This window comes from Anser brachyrhynchus (assembly GCF_964034855.1).
Source record: "Anser brachyrhynchus genome assembly, chromosome: 23".
In the NCBI taxonomy this organism is placed as follows: Eukaryota; Metazoa; Chordata; class Aves; order Anseriformes; family Anatidae; genus Anser; species Anser brachyrhynchus.
The window spans coordinates 4,959,318-4,971,838 of record NC_137716.1 but is presented as its reverse complement, the minus strand read 5'-3'; the positions used below and the strand labels follow the sequence as shown (position 1 = coordinate 4,971,838).

The window sequence follows — 12,521 nt, the reverse complement described above, 5'->3', positions numbered from 1 at the left end:
GCAGCGGCCCCCCCCCCCGCTGCTGTGCGGCTCCTCACGTCCGCACCGCCCCCCGCCCCCGCCAGAGCGCAGGGCTCTGATTGCAGCTGACGGACAGCTCGCGCCGCCTATTGGCGCCCGCCGTCTCCCCGCCTAGGTCCAATAGGAGGCGAGGGCGGGCCGCCGTCTCCTCAGAGCCGCGTTCTATTGGTGGAGAGCCGCTGAGCGACGCGAGGACTACCGGCCGGCCCTCCTGTTGGTAGGCGGGCCCTCGCCGGGACGGTTTTCCCCAATCAACGGCCGCCATCGCCTTGTTGTTCGCCGTCCGGCCGCGCCACGGGCTGCGCCCGCTGCCTCTCAGCGGCCTCGCGTCCAATCTGAACGAAGGCGGCGCCGGTCTCGGCCAATCCTCGGGCCGAGGAGGCGGGCGGCAGGTGCTGGCCGTGGGGCGCTGCGCTCTGCTGCCGCCCCCCTTCCGCTCTGCCCCCGGCCCGGCCGCTGGGGCGCTGCGCGCACGGGGCCGCCGCCGCCGCCGAGGGTGGACCGCCCGCGGCTCAGGTACGGGGGCGGCCGCCGCTGCGTCGCCCCGCTCCGTCCGGGCCCTGCCGCCGCCGCCTCCTCCTCCTCCTCCTCCGTCCGCGGCTCCACCCCCGCGGCGCTCGGAGCCCCCCGCGCTGCCCCCCTCGGGGCTCCGGCCCGCGGCCTTCCCCTCACGGCGTCCCCCGGGGCCTGCCCCGGGCCGGGCCCCGGCGCTGCCTCTCGCTTCCGGACAGCGGCCTCCGCCTCCTCAGCCAGCCCTCGGCGCCCCGGCCCCGCTCCTCCGGGCCCCGCCGCCCGCTTTGTCTCGGGGCTCCGCCGAGGGGCCCTCCCGCCGCCATCTCGGGGCCGGGGGGCGCTGCCCGGGGCCCTGCGGCCGCCGTGGGCTCGGCGCGGAGCGGCTCCGCTCCCCGCGGGGGCCCCGCAGCAGCGTACAAAAGGCCCGGCTGGAAGGAAAACCTGGCGGCTAGGATGCGCTGCCGGGCTTTATTTTCATTTTTTCCTTCCAGAGATTGTCAAAGTCTAGTGTCAAAACCAGGCTTTCTCCCCTCTTATTTATTTATTTATTTTAATAAACCTACCGTTAATAGCAGCACTCGTATTTATACCTGGACGTCCTTCCCCTGCCCAGCAGTTTGGGCACAAACGCTGCAGCATGAAAAAGTGAGGTGCCCGGTCCCCAGGGGGCTACGGTCTGCAGAAATTGTGTGGCCGCTCGTGCTTTGTCGACTTCCCCTGCCCTTTAGCTGCTCGCTTGCTTTATTATTATTTATTATTTTTATTGTACTTTATAAGAAATAGGTATAAGATGCATGAGGTTCTGTTCTTTTGTCACATACGTAGTGGAAGGGGAAAGCCTTCATCTTAAGGCTGTGCTTTCCCTTAACGCTGGCTTTGGTTCTTGTTCTCCACAAGGGTACATACAGCTGCGTAGGGTCTAGATGTGTTGCAGAAGGACCATTTTGGACTCATTTGCAGGGGCTAAACTTACAAATTAGACCTAATTTATCTATGTTTCTTCTTCTTCTTTACTTTTTTATGAAAGCTGCTGGAGAGAACGGGTGCTGCTCAGGGCACAAACTCAGCAATGCAGGCACAGGCCTAGAGCACTGGGGTTTGGTATGGGACCAGGTTGTCTTTGTGGGCGGTAGTGTAAATACCTGATGTTGTTATATCGAGTCCGACCTTTCCAAAGTTAGGCTTCTTTTGACCAAAAGGAGTTGATTCTCAGGAACTCTGTTTGTCTGAAGCCTAATAGTGTTTTTTCCCTTTTCACACCCAATAACTAACTTCTTTCTTATGGATGCTTCTGGTTTTGAGGTCTATGCTTATTTCCTAGTGTTCTTTCCACTGTTTTGTTAGAACTCGTGTAATCACTAGAAATCTCAAGACTAGAAGTTAAAGCTTACAGTTACATTGCAGCAATTACAGAAAATAACTGTTGGAGTACGTAGGGGTAATTGCTTTTTGACAGTAAGTTCCCCGTTCTTAGGTTCCCCTATAATAAATGGAAAAAATTGAGAGAGGCAGACCGAGTCCTCCAGTGCCCAAAGGAATCTTTCTCATTAGCGGAAGGAGTTACTCCTATGCAAAGTGTAGGTAGGTGGATACGCCTGGCTCTTTGTTAGGGAGCTACTGTTCCTGTATGAGACACGCAGCAAAACTTCCTCTGACAGGGAAATGCTGTCCAGCACTCAGTAATGTGTGATCCTTTCACCTTTTTTGCTCCATTAAAGCAGTTAATTCACTTAACCGATCCAGGGAGAGCAGCGTGTATACGATTTTATATGTAAGAAGTTAGTTATATCAGGAAATCAGAACACCCGGGCAGAAGAACAAAGTACTCACGCAGGTCTGCCAACTTTGACATGAGGGTGATTGTGGTCTTTTATATTTAAGATCTCCCGTACATAAGAAGTTTCATCAGCTTTTGATGAGAAGTTGCTAGCAAAACGCACTTTGAGGGAGAATCCCACTCGTTTCCTGCAGATAATGCTGGTTATTGGGCTCAGACAAATGCAGTGCTCAAAGCTACTCAGAGGCTTATTGAACGTGACTACTGTTGGCACAAATTGTAGTGAAAACTATTTCTGGTGATGGCAATCAGCTCCTGTCGTTTAACAGATAAAGGAGAGGGATTTGTTTTACAGATCTGCAGATGCTGGGCGTCTTAAGTCCTCAAACGTGTAGGCAACTTCTGAAAACTCTGAGCTGTTTTTGTATAACAGGACTCAAGAAATTTTATATGGGTTGGGAAAACCAGTTTGTCCAGCCCTGCTGGATAAGCACGTTGGCTCTATATTTCGTTGTACACTTATCAAGTTAGGTGTTTTTGAGGTTTTGGGGATGTCCAGCTGTGATACAAACAACGTGTCGTCATTCAGCTAGCTGTAATTAACCTTCAGAGCTTACATCGTACTTGGGAGCTCGTACCTCAGAAATAATCCCACTGTCTTGCTGCAGGCTGAGACACCCACGCGTCGGTTAACACGTTGTGCAAATCTCTTTGCAGTTATAAGAATTAAAAACTTTATTATCTTCTAATTAATTCCTGGCAATGTAGAAAAACTGCACGCTGGTGATTTTTTACCCTTCCTGACTCACTTTTTAACGTTTTGTCTTGTGCCGTTGAAACGGATTTGCAGTGCCTGTTACTGTGTGTCCATTCATTGTCTGCCTGTGCTGTACGCAGCGTTACTCGCAATATCGCATCTGTTAATTTCAAAGATGGATGACGGCTAAATATGTCACTGCAAGTGGGGGATTTGCTTAATATATGTGGATGCTACCAGGCTTCTCTGTGGCTGTTCGAGGCACTCTTTGAAATAATTTTGTCGTCTGTGTAAGAATCAAAAGATGGTTTGTCTCTTTGATGCACCAGCAAACTGAAATCCTTGAGCACTGCAGAATATTGGCAGCAACCATGTCGTACTTGGTGGTATTAATGTCACGTTAACATCTGTATAAAATCGTTGTGGGATGAGAGGCGTTTTTTTCCCCCTTTTCAGTAGTTTTCAGTAAACTGGTCATTGCTTAGAGATATTTTTCTTTCTTTTAGCCCAAGTATGTCCCATCTTGTCACAACTTGCAGATACAGTCACTTAAACCATGGCTTAATTGTTAAGGTGCTTAATTTTATTTATGTTTTAATAGAGTAGACTATTTTCTTTTATACATTGAGAAGCTCCTCAGTTACGTACTTACTGGATGGCTGCTAACACAGGAGAACACATTTGTGTCCTGTTGCGCTGTTTTTGCACCGTGTAAGATACTTCATCTTTCTCTGCCTAAATTATGGCAGAAATGGCTTGCAGCTGGATTCTTTTTTCTTTCTCCTTGCTTTTCAAAAGGTTTGTGAACAAGCCACGCTCCCTGATTTCTTGAAACATATAGGTTTGTTCTTTTGTTTCCTAAAGTTATTTGACAAAAATGCTGTATTTGGCGTGAGAATACACTGTTGGAAGTTGGTGGCGTGTTAAGATTTTTTCCCAACGAGTTGTGATGCTCCTTTAGAGTTTCCGATATGTATTCAGAGTAGGGTAGAAGATTTTGGTGGAGCTTTGTGGTTTTCTGTTGTTGCAGATAAGTTTATGTGAAGTTTGCCACTTCAGTTCTGTGTTGGCAAAACAAGCAGCGCTGCTTTGGCTGTGGTGTGTGCACGTTAAGATTTGGGGCCGTAGCTTCCAGAGGGAAGAACTGGGTAAAACGGTGCTGGGAGAGATTAAAATTACCTTGAAGCTCACGTGAAATTACCTTGGTTTTCTACCAGGTTTTACTTTAATTTAGGTTTTAAATTTTCCCTCCTTTCAGTCGCAATTTTGGTTAAAAATTATGAAATGGATATGACGTAAAATGCATACCTGAAGACTATTCCTTGTTTCCCCTTCTCTCTGTGAAGATGACGATTCCAAGTTACTTACAGGTGCAGCTGAGGACAGGATTTCTTGCTAAAGAGCAGTCTGGAGGTATACAAGGTACGAGATGTTTCCTGGTCCTGCTCTTCCCCCTGCTGGCTTTTGCTCTTGCTCAGCCTCTTCCCGAGCAAATGATTTTCTGGTGGTGCAGCTGCTTGTAAGCCTGGAATCTGGGTCAGTGTGTCACGCCCACCCAGTGCAGGACCTATAAGCACCTTGTGCAGAAGGAAAAAAAAAAAACAAAAAAAAAAAGGCAACCAAGATTTTGACTTCATATTGGCAAAATATTCAAAAGCAGTTAGAGCATTCAATGACCCAACCAGCTAATTTGTGCAAATTCTGTCTTAAAAAAATCTGAGGCAAGGCAGAGGAGAAATAGAGCAAGTTGCTGAGAACATTGCCAGAACTCCAAGCCCGCAGCAGGTTTGTGGCCAGAAGGCTGTTGGGAATTAGTCTCGTTAAGGTATTAGTCTGATACAGGAGCTACCCCGCTTACGAAGTGATGCAGCAGTCAAGTCTTCGGATACACATGCTCTTTCTGATAGTAATCTGCGGGTTACTTCACAATATTTTAAGGTTTGCAGCGCTGCTGCCTTGGATCCAAGTGCTGTGGGTTGAGACTGAATCCTTGTTCCAAGTGAACAGGAATATACGCAGAAGAGGTGCTTGTTATCCTCGATTGCTCCCGGTCTGGGAAGAAGGCGCTGCTTTCAGCGGGCTGCTGGTTTGAAATGGTGAGCCTTGTGTTGCTCTGATGTTCTCGCAAAGTTAACCCAAAATAACTCTGAGTGACAGCAGAGCTGCTGGGACCGGCGTTGACGTATGCCCGTGTAAGTGGTGCTGGCCAGACAGCAGCTCTTAAACGTGGGTATCCCAGAAGGCACAGTGCTGAGCAAAATACGCCCCTGCGTATTTGGGTCTTATTTTTGGAGGAGAATTAGTTCAGCCCATTTGAACTCAAAGGCATTCCTCTGGCATCCCAGTAATTGCAATGAGGCTGAATCTCAAAAGGACCAATCCGGATGATTTTATGTACTTAATAGCCTTGCACTAAAGATGATAAAGGTAGTAAAGGGCAGTAAAGATAACTATTGTGCCAGGCATATAACTGGAATTTGTGAGATACTTGGTTCTAGGTTCTGTGTCAGTGATGGCATGCTGAACCTTCTGGGTTTTGTCTGTCTTGTCTTTTTAGTGCCCTTTTTTTTTTTTAATGCCCATTCATTTTTAGTTTATCTTGCCCGTTCAGTAGGACAGTGAATGTGAGGAGGAGAGGCAGTTGTGTAATAATTCTGAATTCAGTCAGAAAGAAGCATCACAGAAGGCTGTTGACTGCATTGACTCAGGCAGTAATTGTTTTAATTTCTAACAAATTTATGGCTCTTAACTCTAAACACGTTTTCTGCTTCTAAATGCCGTTTGTGACTTTAAATAATTCTGCAGTTTGAAGAAATGTATGAGCAACTGTATGCTTATAGCTAAGAAGATGTTTTAAGGGAAAATTTTATTTTACTTTAACGAGCTACATATGCTGCTTGATTTCAAGGAGAGGAAGACTGGGAACTCCGGGGAAGGCTTGTGGGGTGTCACAGGGGGTGCTTCCATTTGTCACAATCCGAGAATTCCGCGCTTGGCCGATGGGCGCTTGCTGTGCCTGCGTGGAAATGCCGCCTGTGTGCCTCATCCCTCTGTGACTTTGCTTAGACCGTTTGGAGGATGTACAAAGCTCAGAGCACTTCGAGGTTAAAAAGGTAACGAGCTGAATTGAATATAGGGACCAGCTTGTGGAAAAGGCCTTGGTTTTAAATTCTTGCTGTAGTCTTCCGGGAGATCGGCCCTTTCAAAGTGGGCTGAGCAGCAGCAGCAGGAGCTGCAAACTCGCGAATCCGTGCGAATGCCGTAATCTGATTCTCGGCAGCAAAGGGGGGAGCAGTGAACGGTGTTGCAGATGCTTGTTGTAACCTTTCCGAACACTTCGGGTACATAATCGCCTCTTTATGTACAGCGGGGATGGTTTGCAACGCTTTATCTTTTGTTCTGCTGAGAAACTTCCATAGCCCTGATCCACGAGAAGCTGGCTGTAAATTTGAGCGCAGCTGACGTGCTGAGAAAGGAAGTCGATAGAAACAGAAGAATCTGCCCTCTGAGTTCCAGCCTAATTCATCAAAAAAAAAAAAGTCGTTTCAAATAAACACATGAGGTTTCCATTAATGTTTGCACTCAGTGCTCAACAGTCAAATGATGAGTTAAAAATAAACTTAAAGAACTCATTCTTGAATAGGTTTCCCACCTTTTGTGTGTGAAATGCCTCAGAAATATTGAGTCACAAGAAGTTGATGCAGGCACGCTTTAAATCTGTCTTTTTTTGTTTGTTTTTATTTTGCAATTTTTACGGTATTTTCAGTTGAAGATCAGACTTTTTTTTCCCCCTCAAGCTGAACTTATTCTCATTTTAGGTTTGTCAGGGACCTGAGGTAGATTGGGCAGAATTCGGGGTAGAGGCTTTCTCGTGCTTTGAAGAGAAGAGGCTGCTCACGGCCTGCACGTGCTCACAGCTCTGGTGCCTCCGCGAGCGCCTAGCAGAGCACTGAGGGAGGTAAAAACCTGCGAGGCTGTGAATCCCCATTCCTCCTGGTGCTGGGCGATGGCTCTGTGAGACGGGCTGGTTTTGCTGAGCACCGTGTGCTTCACTGCAGGCCAGGGAGGCTGCTCTGCCTCCGCCCACGCTTCGTTTGCTGTTGCACTCCTCGTAATCAGCGCCTGCCTGCCTTGTCTGAGAAGGGGCATGAAACCAGCCCCATGGGCAGTTTAACTGAGGGTAGCGAGGTATACAAACAAGTTTTAAGTCCCTTTTACAGGTTTTCACTTTTCCGAGCACTGACAGAAGTAGTTGTTTTAACATTTCTCATGCTTGTGGAGAAAGCAACGATTTCGTAGCAAAGTGGTCTCCCTCGAGAGCCTCCCCCCGGGCGCAGGAGTTAGCACAGACAGGGCAGCGTGAGGTGAGGATGGATTTCCAGCCTGTCGAAAGCTCAGCAGCAGTTTCCAGAGGGTGCACGGTAGCACATTCTCAGCAGCTTGCTTTGCAGTGACGAGGAAGTAAGGCCTGTTGTGGTTGCTGGTGGTAAATACGTACAGGCATCGAGGAGTTCTCAGTACGCTGTCCAGCCTACCTTATGCTGAGAAATCTGGATTGAGTCAGGTCTGTCTTTTTGTTGTCAGTACATTGGAAGGGCAGGGGAGGCTTAATAGGTGTGTTCGGATCAATGGATGCGAGTTTTCAAGGGAAATTGCCAGGTGAGGAAACCAGAAGGTTTAACAATTTGGGTGTTGAAACAAGATTAGAGAATTTGTTAACATTGATATTCAGCTTCCTGTTGTTCCGCTGTGCTGCCAAGCATTGACTGTGTTCTGATAGATCCGGAGGGCTATAATGATCTCTTCATTAGATCTTTTGTTTTTTTTTCCCTTTTCTGCATTGGAGATTTGTATTTCCCTGCCTTGCTTTGGATTATGTTGTCCTTAAATGGTCTCCTGCAAGGGTGTATAATTCACTGTCCTTGCATAGTGTAATGAACTGTAGAACTTAATTTTCTTAACTGCTAACAGCAGTTTTACTGGTATTACAAGTGCAGTGATGTTTGTTGCGTTGATTAGATTAAGAGTTAGTAGGTTCAGTGTTCTGTAATAAAAGGGCAATCCGACTGAGGAGCACCAGTAAATCCTCGATCCGTTTTAAGGCACCTACAAACTTCAGTTTGTGCGGGTGATAAACTCCTCTGTCTGGGGAAGAGAGGAAAACTTGCTGCAAGCGTGCCTTCTAGAAAAGTTTTATCTGAGTCTTTTCCTATAACTGTTTCGGATGTTTGAAATGCTTTTTCTGTCTCGTGGCAAGGCTGTGGTTTGATGAGATGGTGGCTTTGCATTGTTGCCATAGGAGTCCTGTGCTGGTAACTACAGCCGCGGTTTAGAGCACAGCCATGTAACCGGCGTCAGCTCCCTGATCGTTTCGCTCTGTGGCACCACAGTAATCCTGTTTGGCACAGGAGAGGAACAAATGGCCATGGATGGGAGCTCAGTAGCTATCCAAGTTGGTACTGCTGTGAAATTTCCTCTTGCTTCAAACCAAGGCCAGGCGCTTTGTTTATTCTGCGAAATTTTGATGGCTGTAGTCCTTTTCCTACAGCGGGGTGTGATGCTGCTGCCAGAGCGTGTGCCTGCCCACTGCGAGTGCAAGTGGGTCAGTGTGCATGTTTTCTGCGCTCTGTTGCTACCAGGCTGCAGAGTGCTCTTGGGAGGATATTTCATATATTCAAAAGATGCCTTTTCAGCCTCTTCTAACACAGCCCAAGTAAAATCTTGTGGAGTTGCTGTGGATGCTATGAATTTTCTTCCAACAAACTTATTTTTGCTACCCATGGCTTCCATGTGATAATTTTCCCTACAAGATTTGAATCCATGCTTTCTGCTTTTGTGCTACAAGCATGTGTTCCAAAGGGTCTTTTCCTTCATCTTTTTGAATTTTGGTTGTTGGGCTTCACTGCCTTTGACAAAAAGCCAGTAGGAGGCTTGGTTGGGGTTGATGATGTAAAACTGCACCTTTGGAAAGACAGCCGGTCATTCCAAAGTATTTTTGTCAATTGTATGCAGTAATGTGCACGGCAGCAGGGCATGATGTGGGCAGAAGTTTTACCTTTAAACAGAAACCTCGTGCCTTCTTTAAAGGGTTTTGAAGAGAATGGTTTGCTTCACAAGATTACAGATGGTCTTCTGGTGCTGCTGTATAAACAAAATGAGTCTTATGTCACAAATCTACTGTTTTCTACTGCTGAGATCTGGATTGATAACGGGTAGTTTGTAGTACTAGCAGAACTGGCTTGTTTTATGCTGGCAGAAATGTGCCCTGGGTATATGTGCAGTATTCGGCTCCAGCGCTGAGACAGACCCGTTTCCACTAATAGTCTCTACCTGTAGTCAAAGTTACCCCCTGACTCAAAAGCCTGAGGAGGATGAGTTGGCATTATTCCACTCCTCAAAGATCAATAGTGTCTGAGCTGTGGGGAACTGCTTGAAAAGTCCCAAGCCTTTCACTGAAAGACAGGATTCCGGGTTCTGGAAGTCCTTTAGTAAGCACAAGTCGTTGATCTCAGCTGGGTTTCGTAGGCTTTTTCTGTGCTATACAGAGCTTTCAATCAACAGGTGTAGGATTTCAGTCACAAAAGTGTCTTAGTTCCCATCAGTTTTAGAGGTAAAAGTCTCACGTAAAAGTCATTGAAATTAAAAACTCAGCTCTTTGTGTCCACTGTGATCATTTCTGGAGACAAGTTGTAGTGTTTCCTTACCAGCACTGCAAATTAGAAGGTATTTCATAATATTTCACGTTGTTACTCACTCTTACAAAGAAGCAGAGTGAACCCAGCTGAGAAAAATACCTTAATTCTTCTTTTCATGAACTAATAGGGGGCTTAGACTCTTTCTGCAAAATTGTCCTTTTCAGTATTATTAGTGAAGAGAGGTTGTTCACATTGTCCCCATCCACCCCACTGTATGGCAGAGCCCTGACTGCAAAATGGCTTTAGTGTTCTCAAAACAGTTGGATTCTGCTGTGAAATCTTTCTCAGCGAGCTTATTACAGCAGCGTTGTATCGAGGTGGCCTCCTTCGATCGCGTAATGCAGCGGCACGACATGGTTCTCCTCAGCAGCTCTGCGGCTCCTCCTGCTCCTATGTCCTCAGTGGGGCTGGGAGCTGAGGGGTTAACAGGGAATGCTGCTGCTATTTATCCAAACTGCTGTAGTGCTGCTATTGCAAAGGAATTAAGAGATAAATCCTCTTCTCCCAAAGCTTGCCCTGGGTACCAAGCTCCTCAGGGCTGCTGAGGTGGAGGGGATGCTGCTGGAGCTGGTTCTCCGTTCACCTGAGCTCCGTGGCTAGTTTTTGTTGTAATGGCATGGTTAATTTAGTCAGGTGAACGTATATTGCAGCAAATGTTATCTAGGAAACATGTTGAGAGGTTCCTTAGGATAAAGAGATGGGCTTAAACATGGAAAAATCCGGTGTGCTTTACCAGCTCTGTGCTGCAGAGCTGCGAAGTACCGTTCTTGTGCTGAGGCGAGTAAAGCCTTTAATTAATTGGTCAAACTGTGGAATTAGTTTTGGATTCCAGCCCTGCCCCACCCCCTGCCTTGTCTGTGAATTTCTTTGGGCTATTCTCTCCCAGTTCATTGAGTAAAAATTGAAGTTGCCGAAGGGCATCTTTGTGAGAAGATGGGATAGAACTACTTCTTTCTTGTTGTTCTTCCTTTCCTGGTTGTGGGCAAAGCTGCAAATACTGGGAAGGCCTCCCTGGAGCAGATGGTGCTGGCATGGCTTCTCCTCAGGAAGGAATTCGGGTTTCTCTCTCTCAGGGCCAGATATGCCAGAGCAGCCTGCATGCAGCGTGACACTGCGCTCCTGCTGCGGAGCCCTGTGGCATTTCTGGTCTTGCATTAAAAATAGCAGAAGTATCCTCAATGCGATTGTGTTTGAATAGGACTTTGGGGATGGTTTCTCTTTGTCCCCCACTTCTCCAGTACTGGCTTTTCGTTTGCTTTGGACTCTTCACCAGGGCCAGCCCCGCCATTTGCTGGCGAAGAGCAGCGCCTTCCCAAACACCGCCTGCGTTGTGGCTGCGCTGAGCCGGGCCCTGCTCTGCTGCAGGGGCAGGAGGTGTTCTTTGCTATTTTCATGTTTCTAGGAAACACTTGTGTAGGTATAGATCCGATGTTTCTTATCTTCAAGTACTGACCCTGAAACGCAGGAAAATCTTTTCCGCAAGGCAGTCAGAAATCTCTTCAGGCAGAGTCACCCTGTAGGCGGAGGGGCCGGCACAGGGCCGTCTGTCTCCTCATCCGGCGGCGGTTTCTGTCAGAAACACAGTCGTTGTGGGAATCTGTGAGGTGCTGAGCTAAGGGACTGGACCCACAGCTTTTTGCTAGGCCGATTTTGCTCAGGCATGCTGTGGGATGCTTGGGTTTGTTCACCGCGGATGCAGGAGAGTCTCGGCTCGCTTCTAGGCCTAGAATTACTTTGAGGGCTGTGCTGGGGAGGGACGCAGGCTGGCAGACCGATCTTCTGAAACAAATCTGACGCAAAAGTTACTCTGAAAATATTCTGAAATTTCAAGTCAAAACTTCTCGTTTCCCTTTGAAAGGAAAAGTGTTTAACCCAGTTAGAATTGGAAAGGGAAACTTGATGCCCCGGGAGAGCTGGGTGCCGAGTCCGTCCATCTCTGCGGGACGTTTTCCGTAGTTGCCTGTCTCTGGAGAAGCAGGAGTTCTGTGCCGTGCACTCTGATTAAAGCCATGACAGAGCAGTCTGTTTCTCTTTCTTCTTTCCCTAACACGACGAGTACTTCTAGTAGCATCTGGAATACTTTTTCGCTAGGTCGAAATCAATTTAAATCCCAGCCCACTTGTGATTTTGAAGCCGCAGTTGCCGTAGCGTTGCTGCGCCTCGCATTATTCCCTGAAAGCCCCGTGGTGCCCTCTGGTGACAGCGGGATCGCCGTGGTGCTTTTCTGACATGGAGGATGGTCCCGTGGCTGTGTTGGCGACTGAAATGCCGTTAAAATGCTTTGGTAGCCTTACGAGTTTCTAAAGTAGCCTTAAAAGGTTTGTTTTCAAAACTGGGATTGCATCCTGAATTGTTTTGGATTTTTTTGCCTTGTGAATTTTAAAGTAAACTGAGCAATTTTATTTTTCGTATTGAGAGACGCTTTGAACATCTAGATATTTTAATGGATAGTCTGTCTCTTAATTTTGTCTGTGTAAATATCAAATACAATCAAAGTGTAGGGAAATTACATTAAAAAAACAACAAACTCCTTTTAAAATTTTTATGTAGCCTAGCACCAAAAAAAAAAAAAAAAGAAATACATTGCTAATACAGTGCTAATACATTGGTCAAAGCTGTTTTTTTCTTTTTCTTTTTTTTTAAAAAAAGCATAAAACTAAACATAGAAAAGGAAAAAGCATTCTGATGGGGAGCTGTGAGGGGCAGCTAGTTCCATGCATACACTGCATAGATGCTGAAGGTACTGAGAAATTTGTTC

At 47.1% G+C, this 12,521-nt stretch overlaps 1 protein-coding gene across 3 annotated transcripts in view; it reads left to right on the top strand.

Moving 5' to 3' along the window:
- The first annotated feature begins 397 nt into the window (after positions 1-397).
- The window catches only part of KDM4B (lysine demethylase 4B), a 90,342-nt gene continuing 78,218 nt past the window's right edge, over positions 398-12,521 (top strand). For all 3 annotated transcript variants that reach the window (XM_080566134.1, XM_080566133.1, XM_080566132.1), the window contains exon 1: positions 398-537. The gene's annotated coding sequence lies outside the window, so the exon portion shown is untranslated. The remainder of the gene's footprint in view (positions 538-12,521) is intronic.